This window comes from Chanodichthys erythropterus, chromosome 5 (genome assembly GCF_024489055.1).
Source record: "Chanodichthys erythropterus isolate Z2021 chromosome 5, ASM2448905v1, whole genome shotgun sequence".
Taxonomy (NCBI): domain Eukaryota; kingdom Metazoa; phylum Chordata; class Actinopteri; order Cypriniformes; family Xenocyprididae; genus Chanodichthys; species Chanodichthys erythropterus.
This window is the reverse complement of record NC_090225.1, coordinates 30,681,158-30,703,618: the sequence shown is the minus strand read 5'-3', so window position 1 is coordinate 30,703,618 and position 22,461 is coordinate 30,681,158.

The following is a 22,461-nucleotide window of genomic DNA, read 5'->3' as shown; positions in this document are numbered from 1 at the left end:
TTAATTGGAAATGTGTAATTTTTACTGATATATCATTTTAGCTCACTTAGAGGGGAGCAAATGTAAAAAAGATACAGAGCAGCGGGGAGTTTGGGGAGGAGTTATAGACCACAATATCAGCAATCCTTGTTCCTCGCGTCTCCCCAACCATTTCCTCCTCCATATTCCTATTTGTAGGGGCCAAGCCCCGAAGGGGCTGTAGCCCCTATTGTAATTGTACGTTTTCCCTTTTATTATTATTATTCTTCCTCCCGAATGGGAGTCTATGGCAGCCCTATCAACGGAACATGAGAAAATGATGTAATTTGGCACAGTTGTAGAGATGCTCATGAATAGTGATTGGACCAAATTTGGAATCTCTTGAACCAACTCTATAGCGCCACCACCAGTTCAAAATTTCAACATTCTAACGGTTTTAACATTTGAACTGTTTGTCATAGAAAAATTAAATTTAGTTCATCTGATTCGTCTCTTCATGCTGATGCTATTCAACTTCTTACATTAAGTCTCCACCCATTACAGTAGCGGCCATTTTGAAAAGTACAGTATTTGTTTTTTTTCGCTTCTCCTCCTTCAAAATTTGTCCAATTTTGTCCAATCTTTGATCAGATTATCTTTGGACTGAGCCGCACAGAAATGACTGAACAGATTTTTTTTATTCATCTTTGTTCAAAGGTTATGATGTCACGAAGTTAACGAGGTCGACCCAAAATTAGTATAGAGGCTGTATCTCGGCCAAACTTTGAGCAATCGAAACAAAAATTGGTACCCTTCATCAGAACCATGGTCTGAGGGTCTATGCCAAACTTGGGAACAGCGCCACCTACAGGTCATGAGATATGAAAAATGGCTATTTTGGCCAATAACTTTTGAACAGTTTGTCAGAAAATCAAGATCTTGGTGTCTATGGATTCCTTGGATCATGCCGAATCCGATACCGATACTGTCAATATTAAATGAATCATGTGTCCGCCATTTTGAATTTTGTCATAAATTGCGATATCTTTTAAACAATTTGACATATCTTCACAAAAATTGGTATGTATGACCTTTAGAAGGTCGTGAAGGTACCTGAGAAGTTTCAGCACAGCGCCACCTACTGTTCCACAGATGTAATGATTATTTCAAAAACTTATAACTTTTGAAAACACTTTCCAAAATGTGTATGCTTCATGTCATTTTATTCCCTGGCTTATGCCAATTCCGACAATGTATCATTTGTCATTTTCCTTAAATGTACCTGTCTGCCGTATTGAAGTAAATGAAAAACAGTTTTTTCGCTACTCCTCCTACAAATTTTGGTCAATTTTGTCCAAAATCAGCTCAGATGATCTTTGGACCGAGCCGCACAGAAATGACTGAACAGATTTTTGATATTCACTACCATTTCCGAGATATTCATCTCTGAATGTGACCTTGCTTGTGTTTGTTGTCTTATGCTAGTTAGCTTAGCACAGTAATTGCTTAGCATGCTAAACTATTGCTATTCTTTCTAATGTGGTCTTCAGTCAACAGGTTAACCAAAACTTAGTTGGCATTAAATAACTTTGCATACTAATATGGTTAACATGCTATGAAGCTTTTTTTTTTGTGAATTCTTTCTCACACTGAAACCTCTGCTTAGCATACTGATGAACTTGCATGGCTGATTAGCTCAATGTGTTACGCCACGGATCCCGAATGCTCTGCATCGTGGGTTCGAAACTCAGTGTGACACATGCCCAGACCGCATGAGGTACTGTGGCAGGAAAAGATGCAGAACTTGTGTCTGTTCTAGGCATTCTGCCTAAAACTGGTCTAATCTGAAGCTATCACATGCAATTCCTTTATGTCCAAATTCGTAGTTATTCTTCTTCCCCCTGTATGGTAATCAATGAACCATAAGAAGGAAAATTATCAAATTTGGCATGCTTGTAGTGATAGTAATTAAAAGTAATTTGACCAACTTTGGAGTATCTAGGACTAAGTCTATAGCGCCACCACCAGTTCAAATATTCACTTTTGTAAAGGTTATAACTTTTGAACCCTTTGTTCCAGAAAAATGAATGTCAATACAACTGATTCCTCTCTTCATACTGATCACATTCAATATCTTACATTAAGACTCCACCCAGTACAGTAGTGGCCATTTTGAAAAGTACAGTATTCCGTTTTTTCGCTACTCCTCCTTCAAAATTTGTCCAATTTTGTCCAAACTTTGATCAGGTGATCTTTGGTCTGAGCCGCACAGAAATGACAGAACAAATTTTTTTTATTCATCTTTGTTCAAAAGTTATGATGTCACGAAGTTAACGAGGTTGACCCAAAATTGCTATAGAGGCTGTATCTCGGCCAAACTTTGAGCAATCAAAACTAAAATTGGTACACTTGATCAAGACCATGATCTGAGGTTCCATGCCAAATTTGGGAACAGCGCCACCTACAGGTCATGAGATCTGAAAAATGGCTATTTTGGCCAATAACTTTTGAACACTTTATTAGAAAATCAAGATCTTGGTGTCTATGGATTCCCTGTGCCATGCCGAATCCGAGGATATCAAATTCGTCAACATCGGATGAACCACGTGTCCGCCATTTTGAATTTTGTCATAAATTGCAATAACTTTTAAACAATTTGACATATCATCACAAAATTTGGTACATATGACCATCAGAGTGTCCTGAAGGTACATGGGAAGTTTCAGCACAGCGCCACCTAGTGTTCCACAGATATAATGATTTTTGCAAAATTGCTTATAACTTTTGAAAACATTATCCAAAATTTGTCTGCTTTATGTCATTTTATTCCCTGGTTTATGCCGATTCCGACAATGTGTCATTTGTCATTTTCCTTAAATGTACCTGTCTGCCATATTGAATTAAATCAAAAACAGTTTTTTCGCTACTCCTCCCACAAATTTTGGTCAATTTTGTCCAAAATCAGCTCAGATGATCTTTGGACCGAGCCGCACAGAAATGACTGAACGGATTTTTGATATTCGCTACCATTCCCGAGATATTCATCTCTGAATGTGACCTTGCTTGTGTTTGTTGTCTTATACTAGTTAGCTTAGCACAGTAATTGCTTAGCATGCTAAACTATTGCTATTCTTTCTAATGTGGTCTTCAGTCAACAGGTTAACCAAAACTTAGTTGGCATTAAATAACTTTGCATACTAATATGGTTAACATGCTATGAAGCTTTTTTTTTGTGAACTCTTTCTCACACTGAAACCTCTGCTTAGCATACTGATGAACTTGCATGGCTGATTAGCTCAATGTGTTACGCCACGGATCCCGAATGCTCTGCATCGTGGGTTCGAAACTCAGTGTGACACATGCCCAGACCGCATGAGGTACTGTGGCAGGAAAAGATGCAGAACTTGTGTCTGTTCTAGGCATTCTGCCTAAAACTGGTCTAATCTGAAGCTGTCACATGCAATTCCTTTATGTCCAAATTCGTAGTTATTCTTCTTCCCCCTGTATGGTAATCAATGAACCATAAGAAGGAAAATTATCAAATTTGGCATGCTTGTAGTGATAGTAATTAAAAGTAATTTGACCAACTTTGGAGTATCTAGGACTAAGTCTATAGCGCCACCACCAGTTCAAATATTCACTTTTGTAAAGGTTATAACTTTTGAACCCTTTGTTCCAGAAAAATGAATGTCAATACAACTGATTCCTCTCTTCATACTGATCACATTCAATATCTTACATTAAGTCTCCACCCAGTACAGTAGTGGCCATTTTGAAAAGTACAGTATTCCATTTTTTCACTACTCCTCCTACAATTTTTGTCCAATTTTGTCCAAAATCAGCTCAGGTGATCTTTGGACCGAGCCGCACAGAAATGACTGAACGGATTTTTGATATTCACTACCATTCCCAAGATATTCATCTCTGAATGTGACCTTGCTTGTGTTTGTTGTCTTATGCTAGTTAGCTTAGCATGCTAATTGCTTAGCATGCTAACCAGTTGTCATTCTCTTTAATGTGGCTCTTCAGCTATCAAGTTAACCATGAGCTTCATTAGCATTAAGTTAGCTTAGCATGCTAATATGGTTAGCATGCTAAGTAATGCTTTTTTGTAAATTCTTTCTTACACTAAAAGTTCTCTTCCACAGATTGTTGAATGTGCATCCTCAAGTAGCTCAATGTGTAAAGCCAGTTACCTGATGAGCTCTGCACCCCAAGATAGTGGGTTCGAATCCCAGGTGGAGTGGTTTTATGAAATAGTGTGTTTTGATTCCTTTACTGCCTCTTGGATTAGAAATAAATGCTTTTTGTTTCATGCTGTGTTCATTTTCATCTAAGCTTATGTACATTCTGAGTTCATTTTCGCCCGTAATTCTGAACCAGCTGTTTCATGTTTGTTCATTTTCTGCTGTTTTTCCTCTTCCTGCTCTGTATTGCGCTACAGCATGATGAGCTGCAGAATGTTGTTATTAAATATAACATTCAGTGCAGTTTTATAAAAATTCTTCATTTTGAGTTCATTTTCACATGAACTAATGAACTTCGGCAGGTGTGGAAACATTCACTTGCACAGTGGTGCAATGAGATGAGAAATGGACACTGGACTCGGAGGTTGTGGGTTCGAATCCCGTGTGGGGTTCCTTTATACAATTGTGTGTAATGAGTCATTTTGATACCTTTTTTATCCAAATAAGCATTGTACTAATCTTTATTCCTCTTGAATGAGATACAAGTGTTTTTAGTTCATTCCCTGTTCATTCTCTGAACTTCTATTGATTTTCATTTCATTTCCACCTGTCCTTCTGAATCAGCTGTTTTGCATGTACATTCAATTTCTGCTGTTTTCGCTCTTCCTGCTCCGTATTGCGCTACTGCCCCTTCTGGGGCTTGGCCCCGAATTGCTGCTTGCAGCTATATTCTTTTTCTTGTTTTCGCTGCAAATCAGCGCACAGGCAGTTTGTATTGCAAGCTTCTCGTGGGCTACCATTTTTAATAATAATCCCAGTCCGGTCTTGCACGTGTGATATCGCGTTGTTTCCTTGTCACATCTCGTGTGTGTTTGGTTGTGAAACGTAGTTTGCGTGCCAGACAGAGTTGTCGGCGATTCTTCCTATTGTAAAGTCATGCAGTGTGAAAAGAACAGTGACCCGACTACTTTGAAAATCGTGCAGTCTGAACTCGGCTTAAACTGGAAAACTGACTAAGGAACTGAAAACAGGAAAAAACATGAAAACTGATGAAAACTAAGTGTTGGTTTGGTGTGTCAGGCCAACTTTGGACCCAGACGCTGCCAACGTTAGCCAACCCCACACTCTTCTTTCGTCACCACTAGTTCATCAGCGTCGGCTTGGTGTGTTCCTGCCTTAAAGGGACCATTCTGGATCAAGACATGTAGTCAATATCACGTAACAGGATGTGACATCATTCAGACACCTGCAAAGGACCACATGGTCATGAAGCAAAGTAACTCTTAACTATTTGAAAAATTCATGTTTTCACTTGATCATATGCATGTCCCAAAACATCAGGTCATTCGGTGCAACCACTTTAAAACATGGAAAATGTTGTAATATTTTAAAAACTTGTACTAAATTGTTATGACCGTCTAGGGCCAGCAGCAACATAAATGAATATGTGCTCACTCACAAAGGTACATTTTCAACAAAGGTAAATTATTTATAAACAAAATATAGTGGAAACCATAAACAAAGGGATTAAATTCAGGAATGGACCAGGCTAAAATAACAAACAAAAATAACTAATTTTAGTACCCTTTAAATTCCCTAATAAAAACACATTCAAAGAAAAATACAAAAGCAACTTCCCTAACTCCCTTAACCTAAAAAATAGAATAAAGATATATGCAAAAGAAATGGCGTCACACTCCCTACTTCCCTTAAACTGATTATTTACAAATAATATTTACACAATAACTGAAGACAAAAGCAATACTGAGAATTGTAAATCGAACTGAACAAAAGCAAGTTTAGCACACACAATCAAAGAAGAGACAAAAACAGAGCAAAACAAATGGCACAAAGTCGGCCTTGATAGTGTGTTTGGGGTGGTCCTTATTATCAGCAATAGGAATTGACCAATTGGGTCCAAACAGGATTAGGATCTCTGCTGGCTTGAGTGCAGGCCACACCTTCTCCTGCACAGACACACTCAAAAACAACATGCACATACTTCTAAAAGAACATCAGATGTAACAAAATATAAAATGTTTGATTGTCCTTTTGCTTGCTAGCTAGACATCATTCGGTAAAACAAATTTTGGTTAAACCGAATGACTTTTTTGGTGACAAATTTTGTCCATCTTGTAAAAAATGACAAAAGCAGTGTTAATTTATTATAAAAACCAAATAATCTCATTGTTAACACTTAATAAAACTTCAAAATTAATTAAATCTCTATTATGTTTTTTACACTTTTAAAAAATCTTATTCGTCAATGACCCATATACTTTAATCTTAACATGCGGGGCAATTACTTACAGTTTTTTCCAATTGCTAACACACAATTTTTCAAACTAGTCTGGTTTTATCAAAACACTTAACACAATTCACAAAACCACACACCCAAACTGCAAAATACCTCATATATCCTGCAAAATGAAGCACTGCAACCGAAACTACACAGAGCATTATCAAAATCAAACTTTTGCATGAAATGGCACACACTTCATTCATATTACCAGATTTTTGCCTAACCACCTACACACTGTTGGGCATAATGAAAAGCACACCCATCTTTAGTATGCTTTGCCATAATACTAAAATATGTATCAGATTGTTCACATGCACAGAAATATTTGCAGATACACACACATGCTGTTGCAACATTTTTATTTTTTTCCTTCACTACAGTAAACAAGTCAGTACAACATAAGCACAGCAGATATATTTACATGGGACTGAACAAAAATATTCTTACAAAAAAAGTAAACTGAAAAAGAAAATTTCTGAAAAAAATATATTACAGTAAAAAAAACAAACAAAAAAAAAAGGCAAGAAAAATAATTAGGCAGAATCTTGCCGCACAGCCGGGTCTGGCCACAACGCCTCGTCAACATCACAGGCAATATCTTCCCTTGCCAGACATCGAGGGAAGAAGCGCCTTGAGTGCCTTATCCATCCCTGAATTGCACCCACATCAATCTCATCACATGCCTCTTCCATGGCCTGCACAAGAGGCATGCGCACAAAGGGCTGCCGGTCGTATACCTTCCACCGCCATGCCGAAAAGAATTCTTCTATGGGGTTCAGAAATGGTGAGTATGGTGGGAGGTATTGCACGAGAAATGTTGGGTGGTCAGCAAACCAGTTTTGGACTGGGGCTGCACGATGAAAGCTCACGTTGTCCCATACTACAACGTACCGGTTTCTTTGATGGTCTGCATCATTCATACGCTCTGGTGGTATGAGAATGTTGTGAAGTCTGTCCAGAAATGTGAGAATATGGTCCAAGTTTGGCATGACGGTGGAGGACACCATGCATATTGGAGATGGCAGCGCACATTGTGATGTTCCCACCACGTTGGCCAGGAACATCTATAATGGCTCTGTGGCCAATGAGGTTTCTCCCTCTTCTTCTGGTCTTTGCTAGGTTGAACCCAGCCTCATCTATAAAGATGAACTCATGTGGGATTGCATGAGCATCCATTTCCAGTACTCCCTGAAAACAAAGAACAAAAATCACTCAATATGGTGTTATCCAGTACACTGGGAAACAATGTTGTGTGTAGTGTACTGCAGTCAATATAGTACTTACATCCACATATGCTCGTCTGAACTCTTTGTTTCTTTGAGAGTTTCTCTCAAACGGCACCTTATAAAGTTGTTTCATTCTGATTTGGTTTCGCTTGAGAATGCGAGCCAATGTGGACAGACTAACTCGTTGAATGTTGTTGAATAAGGTGTTGTCTTGGATGATGTGGCTTTGAATTTCTCGTAATCTGATTTCATTATTTTCCAAAACCAAGTTTACAATGGCAGCTTCCTGTACCCCGGTGAACATTTGGCCCCTTCCTCCACCATGGTGTCGTCTCTCAGTCCTTTAGAAAAAATAAAATAAAAATATATATAGGGCTTGGACAATGCAGCCTAAATATTTTCCCCCACAGTAGAGTACATTGTACAGGAAACTTGTACAGTTCATGAATGGCTGATGTCATACACTAAGTAAACAGGTGTCACCCAACTGATACACTATGACATGGGGTATACAACATGTGTACTACATGAAATTTTGGTTACATACCTGTTCTCCAGTCTAAAGGTCCGGATGACAGAGGCGACAGTAAAACGGCTCAAGTTTGGCTGCACTCTCTGTCCAGCCTCACGCATTGTCAACCCATGGTTGATGACATGATCTACTAAGGTTGCTCTGATTTCATTTGAAAGTGTTTGTCTTCTTTGGCCATGAACTCCTCTACCTGCTCTACCCCTACCTCTCACTCTTCCTCCCTCTTATTCTCAACCTCCCTCTTCCTCTTCCTCTTCCTCTTCCTCTCTCTGCAATGTCTTCCATTGTTGTTGTAAAAAAAAAAGGTTCTCACCTGTGGTCTTTTCATAGTGCTTACATCCTGATTGAAGTGTTAACAATTAACCACTGAGGTGTTTGGCCAGGTGGCACATGTAATTGGCCAATTAGCTCATGTAGTGTCATTTTGAATGGCAGTGTTTTGAAATGGCAAACATGTGACTTTATGTCAGATTGTTGTGTCTTATGCAGAGAACTGTATTTAGTGAATTTAAAAAGTGCTATTTTGAAATGCAAAATGTGTGTAAAACAGAAAAGGTGTTTAGACTTTTGGAGACTTGAGAAGAAGTTTTGCTCTCTGTGTGTCAGTTTAAATAATTGTGCTGTGCATGTCATTTTAGTGTGTTAGCAATTGGAAAAAACTGTAATACATCGCTCTTAATGCTATATACATAATTATAAAGCTATAAATACAATGAACATTACATTACTTTGGGTATTCAGTGTGTTGTAACCGTTGTCCAGTGTCCATTCGTGTTTTATTATATTAAAGGGCACCTATTATGCAAAATTCACTTTTACATGGTGTTTGACCATAAATGTGTGTTGGCAGTGTGTGAGCAAAACCACCCTAGAATGAGAAAAATCCACCCAGTGTTTTTTTTTACAATCTCAATAATTCATAAGCACTGTCTCAGAACGCCCTGTTCTAAGATTGCTCTCGCTGTGACGTAGAATTGCGCTAAGCCCCACCCACGTGGTTTGATTGACAATCTGGTTTTGGCACAGACCCCGCCGTCGGTGATCTGTCAACCATCCTCCATTGTTTCAACGACAGCCGGTGTTCTGTTGTGGGATGTAATAATGAACATAGTAGTTTTCACTTACATCCGACATCAGAGCCACTGAAAACGCAGTTATTTATGAAGGAAAGGCGCCACTCAAAATTCCAAAATACGTTTATGTTTGCGCGAATCATTTTTTGACTGACTGTTTTGAGAACGAGAGTCAATTCAAAGCAGGTCTTGCTTCAAAGTTAATCCTCAAGTGTGGATCGTTGCCTACTGTTCGCGATCCAACGTCACCTCCAGAAGAAGTAAGTGTATTTAATGTTTTTTGAGTAAATAGTCATTTCAGTCGATGTCAGCCAATTCAAAAACAAATGCGTCTAAAGTTGTTGTCGTCGTCGTAGAATGTCTGTGTATATAATTTAAACCTTGTTTGTATAGTGTGTATCTAACGTACTTAACAAACATTATCACAGTGTTTGTGTTTGTAGTTTCAAAAAATTGCGCAAACGTTATCACAGTGTGTGTGTGTGTGTGTGTGTGTTGCACATCCATAATTGCAAAGGGGACGCGATTAAAACTCTATAAGTACATAAATGTATCACATAACCATTCAGAGACGTCCTGCTCCATTCTCAATTGTGTTTCTTCTGCCGGAGTCTCTTCATCATCTGGGTCTTTTTCCGGTTCAAACATGTACGGCTGAATGCCATACAAAACAGCGGGTCTCTCACTCTCAGCCATTCTGCTTCTACCGACTGTTTACGCCCTCATCCAAAGGCAGGGCGGGGATATGCAGCTCATTTATATTTAAGGTGGTACACACCAAAACAGCTCTTTTTAAAACAGGCCCCAAAAATGACATTTTCAAATGGTTATAATAAATTAACTGTGGGGTATTTTGTGCTGAAACTTCACAAATACATTCTGGGGACACCCAAGACCAATATTACATCTTGTAAAAAGGGGCATAATAGGTGCCCTTTAATACCAGGCCTAACACAGAACATCCACAAATCTAACACCATTTTCATGAATACAGCGCTGTCTCTTTTAGGCTACATCCACACGAAGCCAGAGCTTACCCTATCTGATCTTTTTTTTTCCTCGTCTCAAGAAATATCACACGAAACCACTGAAACTGACTCAAAGTGATGTAGTATACATGCCAGATCAGTATGTGGCACTGTAATTCTGCAATAGAGATACACTAAAAAGAAAGAATAAGACTTGGAGCATAAGCATAAACCTTGCGTGCTGTATACAAACTTTAGTAAATCTTTTAAATAAAGCTTTATTTTAATAAAGCTTTCGGCTCAGTAGCTTCTGCAGCACGAATACAAGCTGTAGTTTTCAGATTTATCCACTCTGGGACCCAGTTTCAAAAAATAACAGTTTCACCTTCTGAAAACGCTGGATCCATCTGGACGAAATGCCTATACGATACAAAATTTTTGCGGATACAGCTAAACTCATCTCCGTGTGGACAGGGCCTTAAACATCTTAATTCTACTCAGGAAATGTATATTACCCTCCTAAAACAACATACGCATGTTATCGACATATTGTTTCATGTTTATGTCCTTGGTGATTGATTTCACCCACCTGTTTAAATAAACAATGAGAGACACAGTTGTGCTGCTTTCAGTAACGGAGTCGCTCTTGTAATGGCCTCTTCTCCACGACTCACTGTTATCTACACAGTCCCTAATCAGCACAGCGTCTCCCCCTACTGTCCACTGAGCGTATTACGCATCATTAAGCATACTAACAGCAATTGAAACAATATTATAAACATAACAAAATAATCAAATACATGGGAAAAAGAATGTATATTCCTATAACTACACATACAGGGTGTCACATATACAAAATGGACTGCGCACAGCTCAAGATACAGAGTCATTTTAAGACAACTATGTCATAGATGTTTGTAACATAAATTGCTACTGAAAGTGTTTTATTACACTATGTAATTTTGCAAAATCAACATGTTGATTCAAATACAAGTTTTAAAGATAGCATGAGCTGTACTTGCCTGCACAAATCTTACTCAACAGGGTTCACCATGTGGGGAACCGAGGAGCAGAAATAAGCACATATATCTGGTCCGTAGAGGGAAATGCCGTAGCAAGCAAGGACGCCAAGACGACAGTATGCACTATCGAGTGGGATGTGCTCTGCTGAGGGACAGCCTTTCCCTTCTGTTGGCCTCCATAACAGACAAAGAGCTGGTATGAGGTCCTGAAGCTTTTCATTCGGTACACGTACAGGAGCAAAGCACGGACGGGAGAGAGCAAAGTTAGGGCTGGGTCTGCCCCCTCTTGGGGCAGCGCTTGCAGGATCACCACCTGGTCCCTGAAAAGAGTGGTGGGAGCCATTGGCACATTGGCACGATTCGTCTACCGAAAATGCATGCAGGTCCCCTACCCTTTTGATGGAAGCCATTGCAGTCAGGAGCACCATCTTCATTGACAGGATTTTCAACTCATCTGACTGCAGAGGTTCAAATGGGGCCCTTCGCAATGCTGTAAGCACCAGAGGGAGGTCCCAAGAGGGAAAGGGGTGAGAGCAAGGAGGATTTAGCCTTCTCACACCCCTCAGGAACCTGATGATCAGATTGTGCTTCCTCACAGATTTACCATCTACTACATCATGATGTGCGGCAATTGCGGTGACATATACTTTTAGGGAGGAGGGAGACAGCCTGTGCTCCAACCCCTCCTGTGGGAAGGAGAGCACAGCTCTGATTACACATCTTCCTGGTGAGAAGAACACCACTCAATGAATAGGTTCCACTTCAGGGCGTAAGCGTGCCTTGTAGAGTAGGATCTCGCCAAAGTGATGGTGTCCACCACTGCTGGGGTAGATCACCTAAGTCCTCTGCTTCCTGTCTACATACCAGACGTGGAAATTCCAGAGGTCTGGACGCAGGTGCCATACTAGGATGGAAAGAGTAGTATGCAGAGCATCAAAAATTATAGGCTGTAGTCTACCTTCACTTTCTTCACTTTTCTCCACCAGAATAATCAGAAAGGCTAAAAACATTATAACGGACCACTCTCACCCTGCTCACCATCTCTTTAATCTCCTACCATCAGGAAGAAGATATAGGAGTATTAAGACTTCCACATCACGTTTCAGAGACAGTACTTACCCTCTGGCTATCAGCACTTTATTAACTGTATGTATTGAGAGTTGTATTTATGTTTGAGAGTTGTACCAAGACAAATTCCTATCAACTGTGTTGACATGGCAATAAATTTATTGAATTGAATTGAATATGGTGCCCCGTCTCTCAGAAAACAGGTCCAGGGAGGGGCTGTCATGAGGAGCATGAGTTCCAAGTCCAGGGAACCATGTCCAGTTGGGCCAATATGGGGCAAATAGTAACTTTGCACAGTGTCTGTGCATGTAGGCTCACTGGGGGAAACGAGATCCTCTGCACGGGTGAAAGTTTGATTTTTTTCCCAGTTGACCCGAAGCCCCAGCAGGCTGAGGTGTCTGAGCACCATGTCCCTGTGTTCGCACAATTACTGTCATGACTGGGTCAGTATGAGTCACGGGGCGAACTGAATCGCATAGCTGAGTCTGATGGTCCGGATGAGCCAGTAAGATTGTCTGGGGAGTGCTAGCCAGGCCCCCAGAGACGATACAAGTAGGACCAACAGGGCCACAGATGTACCCGCAGTTCCATGGTTGGGCAAAGGGTGCATGAGGAGACTTCCTCGCGTCCTCGGAGCACACACTGCTGCCTGCTGGTGATAGAAGAGGGGGCTGAGGGTGGCAAGACATAAGGTGATGATACACGGGGCGACTTTTTGAGCAATGTTGCCGGGCAATATTGCCGAGCAACGTTGCTTGGGCACTTTCCCACTGAGAATGAGCAACAAATATATATCTGGATACGTTAGATCGGTCGTGGGCAATTTTTTGAGATCCTCCAATCAGAATGTTAGCAGCCGATCACGTGACCGGTTCAGAGATTTCAGAAAAAATTAAAACAAGATGGCGGCCTCTCAGCGGCAGTGGAGTGGAGAAAAGGAGTGTGAACTTTTATCTTTTTACGCTAGTAAGTTGTCATGCGTCAACCCAAAACAGGGAATTTACCTCATATATTGCTTAAAATACCAACAACTGTCCGAAAGTAATGTGTGTATGCTGTAATGAAGCTATTGAATGATTTCAGTTAAATACTAAAATGACGGGATTTTTCAACGTCTGTAGTAGCGTAGGCTGTAGGGCGTTTGACATTTGAATAGCTTTTGATGCGATCGACGCGGGTTCGAATCCGCCTTTTGCCGAACTCGCTCTTCTCCCTTTTCCTGTCACAAATCAGATCGGAAAGGCATTTATTTTTAATAAAAATTAAGAAAATATTTGAAAAGTTGAAATAAAGTGCCTAACAAGTGTTTATAATAAAGTATTTATTGAGTTGGCAATAGATTTGCTCCTCTCTGATTGGTTGCTGCCAACTGTCTGTTGCCCTAATTAGTTGCCCTGTGTCTCATCAGGTTGCCCGTTGACGGCAACATTGCCCAGCAACATTGCTCAAAAAGTTGCCCCGTGTATCATCACCTATAGTGTCACACACCTCCAACTGCACCCTCTTGGGACCCAGAGATAGAGGAAACTGCTATTTTATTGAAAATTTGAGTACCGCTGGCTGTGAGGCCAGCAACGGAACAAGTAGATGGGAGGCTGCAGCCAGCGGCAGGGTGGAAGCAGCAGCTGGTCCAGTACGTTCCGACATGACATGGAACGGTACAGGTTTGGAACAAAAAGAATACAAGTAACTTTTAATTTAAGTAATTTTTTATTATTATTTGAGTGCTTCTTATGAGCTAAAACTACAGAAAAGCATAATGTAATATACTGGCAGTCATTGCCAAATCCAGCAGATGTCTGTGTCAGTCAGCTCAGGTTGAGCACAATTCAATGCCAACAGCCCATGTGATCTCAATACCATACAGACAGAGGAAGAGACTGCATGAGACCTGTGGGATTCACAAAGTCTCTGAAGCATGCTTATGGTGAGTGGGTGTTACCTACACAAGATAACAATGTATCTTTGTGAGAAAGAAGTTAGCAAACACATTCTCACAGTGTTCATGTCGGCATAATGATGTTGCTACATCAGTCTTGCCTTTCAGCTCAGCTCTTGCACAGTTCTTTAATGTGAGCGATCTGTAACGTCTGTGTGCTTGAGGCTTTAAACTGCACTGGGTGAAACAATCAACTGATCCTTAGCAATAGGCAGCAAGCATGATGTCCACACAGATGTCATGTTTTGCATATGGATAACCCAAATGACCAACTGTTTTACATGCACATGATGTTTATCATTCACAGATAACTGACTACATTTCTGCATCAGCTCACAGATAGCTCAAATTTGTCATTGTGTGTGGGCTTAAATATCTTTGCATTTGATATTCAACCCTTTATTGTAGCTGTAGGATGCCTGTCTAGTGGTCACAACTAAAAAGAATGTTGAACGCGTACTGTATATAATCAGGATTTCAAGATTATACACTTTTTGAAATCGAGGAAAAAAATGCTTCCTATATTATATGGTTGTTGTCAAATAATTTGTCTTCCAGAAGCATTGTAGTTTCAACAAACAGCATCGCAAAGTTGTGTGGCTGGAACGACAGCTCTCGACCTGTGGTTAGAAGCAGAGTTTCTTGTTTGCATGACATGTGGAAGAAGTTATTACTCCACCACCTGCTTGACATTAACCAACGTTGAACAACAAATTTGTGATGATATGGTTTCGGGAAACAGTTGTGACTGATTTCTTCAGCGATGCATTGTACTGTGCTAGTCAAGCGGCGAATTACGTCACTTTACAGGAAACTCAGAGTCGCTGTTGTATTGAAGGCTGTTGTTAAAATATAAAGTAGCCTATTTTACTATTTTCTCTGTCAAGTAATAAATAAACAATAATAAAATTTATTGAAGTTCATTTTAAATGCACTTCACTGCTGGATATGAATCATTAAATGCCATGCAGTTCATCAAACCAGTGGCGAAGCAATGCCTATATGCAAAAAATAAATAAATAAATAAAATAATGTGGGTTAGGGCCTGCATACCCAGACATTACGCCACTGCATCAAACCCTGACTGATTAGAAATGGCTATTAAAAGATCTGTAAGATCACATTAGCTTCAAATGACCGCTGTAGACTCATTTCAGAGGTACCTGAACAATCACTGCAGGGTTCTGTCACTTCCATCTAGTTTATTTCTTGGTTTTGTGACAGAGCTCTGACGCTCCCATTTTGTCCTGTCTTTGTGCCTTGTTTCATGTTGGGTGCGTGGTGTTCGGATCCCGGCACTCATGTCCGGTTCGGTTTTGTGTCGGGGTTCGGACACTCGCTCTCTGTTCGGTCTTTATTGTGAGCGCACGGTTTGTGTACTCAAAAAAATAAAATGCTGATCTAACTTAATTCAGTTATGACACCTATTTCCACACAGTTGAACTGATTTATCTGAACCTAAGGTAGGTTAATTGTACTGATGAGTAAAATTCATCCTAATTGAATGAGATCACACCAGTTTCATTTGATGCATTCTGTGCAAGTCTGCTGACATTATTCACTCTTGTTGATCCAACCAGTGCTGTTGCAATTCAAACTGGTGCACTTGTGCAGAGTTGTGCAAGTTTTCTGCACTTTTAAGGAAATGGAAAGAACTGTTAGAGTTTTAGTGTTTAATGTTTAGTTATTTTGAACATTTAAAATAGTTTGTAATGTATAAAATGTTTTTCTTTTTTACCACCATCGTGGTGAAGAGGTGCGCTTGTGCTTAGGTTGTGAGTAGCTTGTGTTCACACACTAGTGATGGGAAGTTTGGATCATTTTACTGACTCGGACTTGAGTCTCGTTCAATAAAATGAACAAATCTTTTTTCGAGTTATTTCGTTCATTTTAGCAAAATGTAATTAAAATGTAACGTGATACTTCCCCAACACATATACTACTTATGCAAACGTTGATCCCACTACAAACAGTACAAAACTATAAGATTCAGAAATGATTAATTCGTTCTTTACCTGGGTCTTCAGTTTATGATAAGCTGATTAAGCTCACCTCACCTCTTGTCTGACAAGTTTTCGGGTTTAAGTCATTCCTTAATGACGTGACAGGCAGTCCCATGCTAAACCAATGCATTCTGAGCCGGTAAGAGAATTGATTAGTTCATCTCATGAGTCTTTCGGGGTTTTTGAGTCGTTCCTTAATCACGTGACAGACCCATATGCTAAGCTGTGTGACCCAAGCACATTATATTTATTAGTAAATAACGTTAACTCTCCAGTTTTTTTTTTTTTTGAGTTTGTGTTACAACTGTTAAAGCTGAAGTTATCATAACCTTGATGTCTTAAACTAACATTAATAATTCAAATTCAAAATGTTATTTGCTTTTAATTTATGTCATTATGTCCTTTTTGAGCAATCTTTCACGTGTTTAAGGAACGACTCAAAAACCCGAAAGACTCATAAAAAGAACTAATCAATTCTCTTTTACGGCTCAGAATGCATTGGTAGCGTATGGGTCTGTCACGTGATTAAGGAACGACTCAAAACCCGAAAGACTCATGAAATGAACTAATCAATTGAATCATCAGGTGAACTACTACTAGCAGTACAGAACCTGTAGAATATTGCACATGCGCGGCTGAACGAATCACCCCCCGAGACGACTCGTTCTTCCCGAGTCACATTAAAGATTCGTTCAAAATGAACGAATCGTTCAAGAACGACACATCACTATCACACACATGACTGTTTGATTCAGATTGGGAGAAGTGATGACCATATGTAGACTGTGTAAATGATGTGCTGGCACTCAAATCAAATTATTTTTATTTATTTCTATGATAACAATTAATCAACACTTGATCACATACTAAGTAGACCATTTGTAACATACAAACACTGATCCAAAATTTCTCATCACTGGCTTTAGCTCAATTACAGCTTATTAAGAACAACATACATTTATTTCATTTAGCCACCCACAGCCTAACCAAAAGGTCTACACTTCAGCATAATGGTAACCTCAAAAATTGACATAACATAAACTCTTAAATGTCAAAGATAACTGAACATCAAACTTTAAAAGTTCCTTTTACTAAAAGACACATTAAACAGCACCTAATTTCAACATTTACTCTCCCAATCTATCCCTATGCAAAGCATGCTGGGAACTTGAAATCCACTGCCCAGTTTCATTCAATGCAACATAAATGATTCATGCAGTCCCAACACAAACGATTTAGGTTAACTTAACATTTTACAAATGTAATTTCATTTAACATAATACAATTGAGTGCAAGTGACAATTAAGTAAAAAACTAAAGATTTGTGTTGGTTCAGCTTTTTCTTTTAAATAAACTGAGGAAGCAGCTAGAATCATTTCACTTTCACTTGCCGTGCGCTCTTGTCTCGTGTTTTGTGAGCGCCTGGTTGGTTGTTATTGGCCAGGCGCTGTTGCTGTGTAGCATGCGGTTTCTTTACATCTGCCCATGCTTTCTTGTTGTGTTTTATGTGAACATGCAGCTTATGAGTTTCTCATAGTTGTGTGTTCGTGTCTCGTTTTGTGAGAGCACATGTCTTGTGATTTGATTTCACTGGCCTTGTGCTTGTGTTTTTGTTATGTTTGGTGTGAGCACATGGCTTGTCATGTGTTTCTTTGTGCCATGTGCTCTCATGTCTATTGTCTTGACCCCGCCCACCTGATTATTGGTTGATTTGCCCCACCTGTCCTCCCTCATTGCCTTGTTTGCTCTCCTATTCATTCTCCTTGTGTTGGCAATCCTGTGCTGGATCATTGTTGAATGTCATCTCATGTTTGCGTCTCTGTCCGTTCAAGTTAAGTTGAGTCTAAGTCAAGTCTTATTTCCCCCCTTGGGGAAGTTTTTGTTTTTGTTTCATTTTATTATTAATAAAAAGCCTATTTCTCCTGCAATTGAGTCTTCGCTCGTCCTTCCCTCACGAATACCTGACAATCAGAACTAAAACTCTGAGACATGCATCTTAACGTCCAGCATAAAAAACAATTTAAAAACCCAATCTTGTAATCTCTCATTTATTAAAAGTAGTTATCGTCAACAGTATTTGCTAAATATATTTAGTCAAAATCTGTTATTCAAAGCTAAAGTGTTAGATATGCAGCATTTGATGAAGCAAATCCAGATTCTGCGCTGTTCACAAAACACATATCAAAGTTGAGTGGGTCTTTATTATATTAAATTTTTTGACATTTACTGCCCTCGTGTGTCCTAAACACCTGTCTGCAGGATCATACACACTGTATAGGTACTTATATTTTTTTCATGTTCATTTTTATAACACTATTTTATTACATAAATGCAACCACTTCATTGTATGTATTTTTTTTCTCCAGGTACTGATATTGTTTCATCCTCTTACTTTGTATATTAAGCCTATATCTACTTTGTACACTGATTTTATTGTGTACATTAAGCTATATAGTGTTGCATATCGCAGTGTACTGTATGGTATATCAGGTTTATGAAAAAAACTTCCAAAATATAGTAATCAAACATGGGAGCTTTGCCTTTAAAAGGTAGTCACTAAACATTCAGGATTGACAAATGTGCAAAACACATTTACAGTATCAAACTTACTTACAATGAATGAACTGGTTGATCATTCCAGAGGGATCTGCAGAAAACATATGCTTGTATTTTTCTTGAAGAACTTTAATTATTTAGTTCATATTTGACCTGTAATGTTGTGTAGACAACATTGTCTTTGTACTTTTTCCTAAGAGGATTAATGTATGTTATGCACAGTACAGTTTAATGTATAGCTTGTTCAATGCAAACAGTCCTTAGGCCTATCTTTGCGCATATCATAAGAAGTTACCAAGTGTACCCATGTGTTTGAGTCTCGTGCTAAACGTGCTTTCAGTAGTTGTACACATTTGTGCTTTTTTAGACATCTGAATGGTGAGCATTTGCATGAGATGAAGACTTTTTCTCATAATAATTTTCTATAAAAAAGTGTTTTAATGTATGTCAACCTCAAAACATTTCGGCATGTTGAAATGACGCAAACGTTGGAGAGAATCCTCACGTTCATTGCCTCTGTAGAAACGCTTGTGGCATCGTGTTGTTTGCTGATGTGAAAACAGAAAGGAGGAAGCTGAAATGAAGCTCTGCTTTTGCTGATTGTGTCAGGAAAAGACCCAAAGCCTCAGAGTACTGACAACAGCGCCATCTTATGGCTCACAACATTTACAACAGCTATAAAGTCTGGAAATAAAATGCATTTGATCAACTGAAAATGTTATTAAATTGTAGATTTGTCTTTTTACAGAAGTTAGAAGCGCAGACTAAAAGTGAAGGTGTCGCCTCATCTCAAAGCAGCCACTCCTTCAGTAAGCTGCTCTCTCAGCGGGTCACTGCTAACACCTCGAGTCGAAAGCTGAAGGGGTCGCATGATCCGCTACTTCTAAAAGCAGTTGTTCCTCAGCTATCACCAGCCATTGGTTTCTAATGCTGTGGTCACCAGTGAAGGGGCCACACCAACTCAACACCATCAATTCTTCAACCTTGTAATGTTGTTTGCTGATGTGAAAACAGAAAAAAAGGATGTTGAAATGAAGCCTCATGAAGTTATTGGTTGCTACACCTCTGCTAAAAAGTGGCTGGTAATAGCTGAGGAACAACTGTTTTTAGCAGTAGTGTTTGCGGTGAGATGACGGTGCGACCCCTTCAGCTTTAGACTCGAGGTGTTAGCCGTGACCCGCTGAGAGCAGCTTACTGAAGGAGTGGCTGCTTTGAGATGAGGCGACACCTTCATTTTTAGTCTGCGCTTCTTCCAGCCCAGCTGGTGAAACATGAAGGGGGGATCGCGTTCACCTTTAATTTATTTCACACAATCATGCCCTCATATGCAGGGTGTAAACAATAAAAAGGGTTATGTTTATCTGAAATAAAAGCTTTTGTAACATTATCACTACCATTCAAAAGTTTGGGGTCAGGGATTAATTTATTTATTGGAAAGAAATTAAAGTGCCCCTATTATGGATTTTTGAAAATTACCTTTCATGTATTGTGTAACACAGCTCTAAGTGAATGAAAACATCCTGCAAAGTTTTAAATCTGAAAGTGCACTGTACATAAAGTTATTGTCTCTCAAAGTAGGAGTCGACTCTGAGTCAATTAAACGAGTCGTGTGTAAAACGAATCCCAAGCCGTTTTGTTGTGACGTCACAGTGAAATATTAGCATTATGCCCGCCCACTTATTGCGCACGCAGACGCCAGGGAAAATTCATTATTTCAGCCATACCACAGCAGTACAATCTTTTGTTGTGTTCCTGACAATTTACTGACGACTGCTTCTCAAACCTCAGGGAGTTTAACGCAGGATTCACAAAACACCTAGGGCCCTATTTTAACGATCTAAACGCAAAGTGTAAAGCGCACGGCGCAGGTGCACTCAGGGCGTGTGCAAATCCACTTTTGCTATTTTAACGACGGAAAAACGGTCCGTGCGCCGGGGCGCAATTTTGAAATGGGTTGTCCCTATTCTCTTAATGAGTAATGGCCGTAACGTTCAATAAACCAATCAGAGTGTCATCTCCCATTCCCTTTAAGAGCGAGATGCGCTCGCGCCATGGCGGATTGCTATTTACATGGCGGAATTTGTTGGCGGAAAAGCTGAACGCTTTTCAAGCGAAGAAACCGATCTGCTCGTGCGCGAAGTTAAAGCGGGCTTGCAAATGCAGGCTTTCAAAGAGCTCCGCGCGATGAGTCAGTTAATATATGTGTGTGTGTATTGGCACGATTGTTCCATTAATTAGCCAATTTTGTTCATCATTATAAGTAATAGGCTGAATTGAAAATAGGTATCCTAATTCTAATACACACAATGACTATTCATCATTACATTTTTATATTTATGTAGCCTACACAATAATATTCTTTTACACTGTAATCCTTTTGTTTTTAATATTTGGCATGTTTGTGTGATGCGCAAAAAAATATTGCGCCATTGACTTTAGACTTTAGACCAGGTTTGAGTTGGTCTATGGCGCAGTTTATTTTCAGCTCCTTAAAATAGCAATGCGGCTGAACACACCTCTTTTTTAGACCAGCACGCCCATGGGCGCACTAACTGGCGCAAATGCATTTAAGTTACTAATTTAAGGACGTGGCGCCAAACGCAAACTAGCAAACTGGGTGTATTATAGGGCCCTTGGTCTTAAAATATGGATCAATGTCCAGTTCATTTGGACCAGCTTGCTCCCCTGAATCTCAAACTGTAAGTATGATTAATAATTGATGTTTATATTTTCTAGCAATCGCTCAAAATTCGTAGTTTTGTATGTTATGTTGTGTAACGTCTGTACGTCTCCTGCTAACCGGCTAACTCACGTTTCTGTAGTTCTGATATTCACTTGTGGGTCCAATTTCGTCTAAAGATGTGTCGATTAATGCAGCTTGTCTGTCTTATTACTTGGAGTAATGATCAAGGATTGTTTACAGAGTGTAATGCATTATCAGATATTCACATTTGTGCTCGGCTTACATGGGATTTTTCAACATACAAAACAAATAGTTTTTTCCCCTGCGTTTTTATTATTACAGTAGAGTGGAGCTCTGTATTGTAATAGGATGCTAGTCCATGCTAACTAGTTGAAGTATTCTAATCAGAAAGGATTGGGCCATCTGACCAATCAGAGCAGTGTAGGCTCAAGGAGGGGTTTAGAGAGACCGATTCTTTGAACTGCATCAAACGATTCATTTACAAAACATTCAGAACTGGATGTGAAATTAAATGTATATTATAAGAAAACGAAAGTGGTTTTTGACCTTGCATGCATGTTAACCTGTTATAGGAGACTCCCAAAACAAAATTAGGAACCTTAAAAAAGGCATAATAGGGGCACTTTCAACGTTGATATTAATCATAAATGTTTCTTGAGCAGCAAATAATCATATTAGAATGATTTCTGAAGGATCATGTGACACTGAAGACTGGAGTAATGATGCTTTGATCACAGAAATAAATTACATTTTAAAATATATTCATTTTTGCTGGATCAAATAAACAAAGCCTTGGTGAGCAGAAGAGACTTCTTTTAAAAACCTTAAAAAGTCTTACCGTCACTGACAGCTCCTATAGTGCTGGTTTAGACTCTACTCTGAGCTAATTCAGTTCCCCAAAAGGAATTCCTAGAAATAAAATC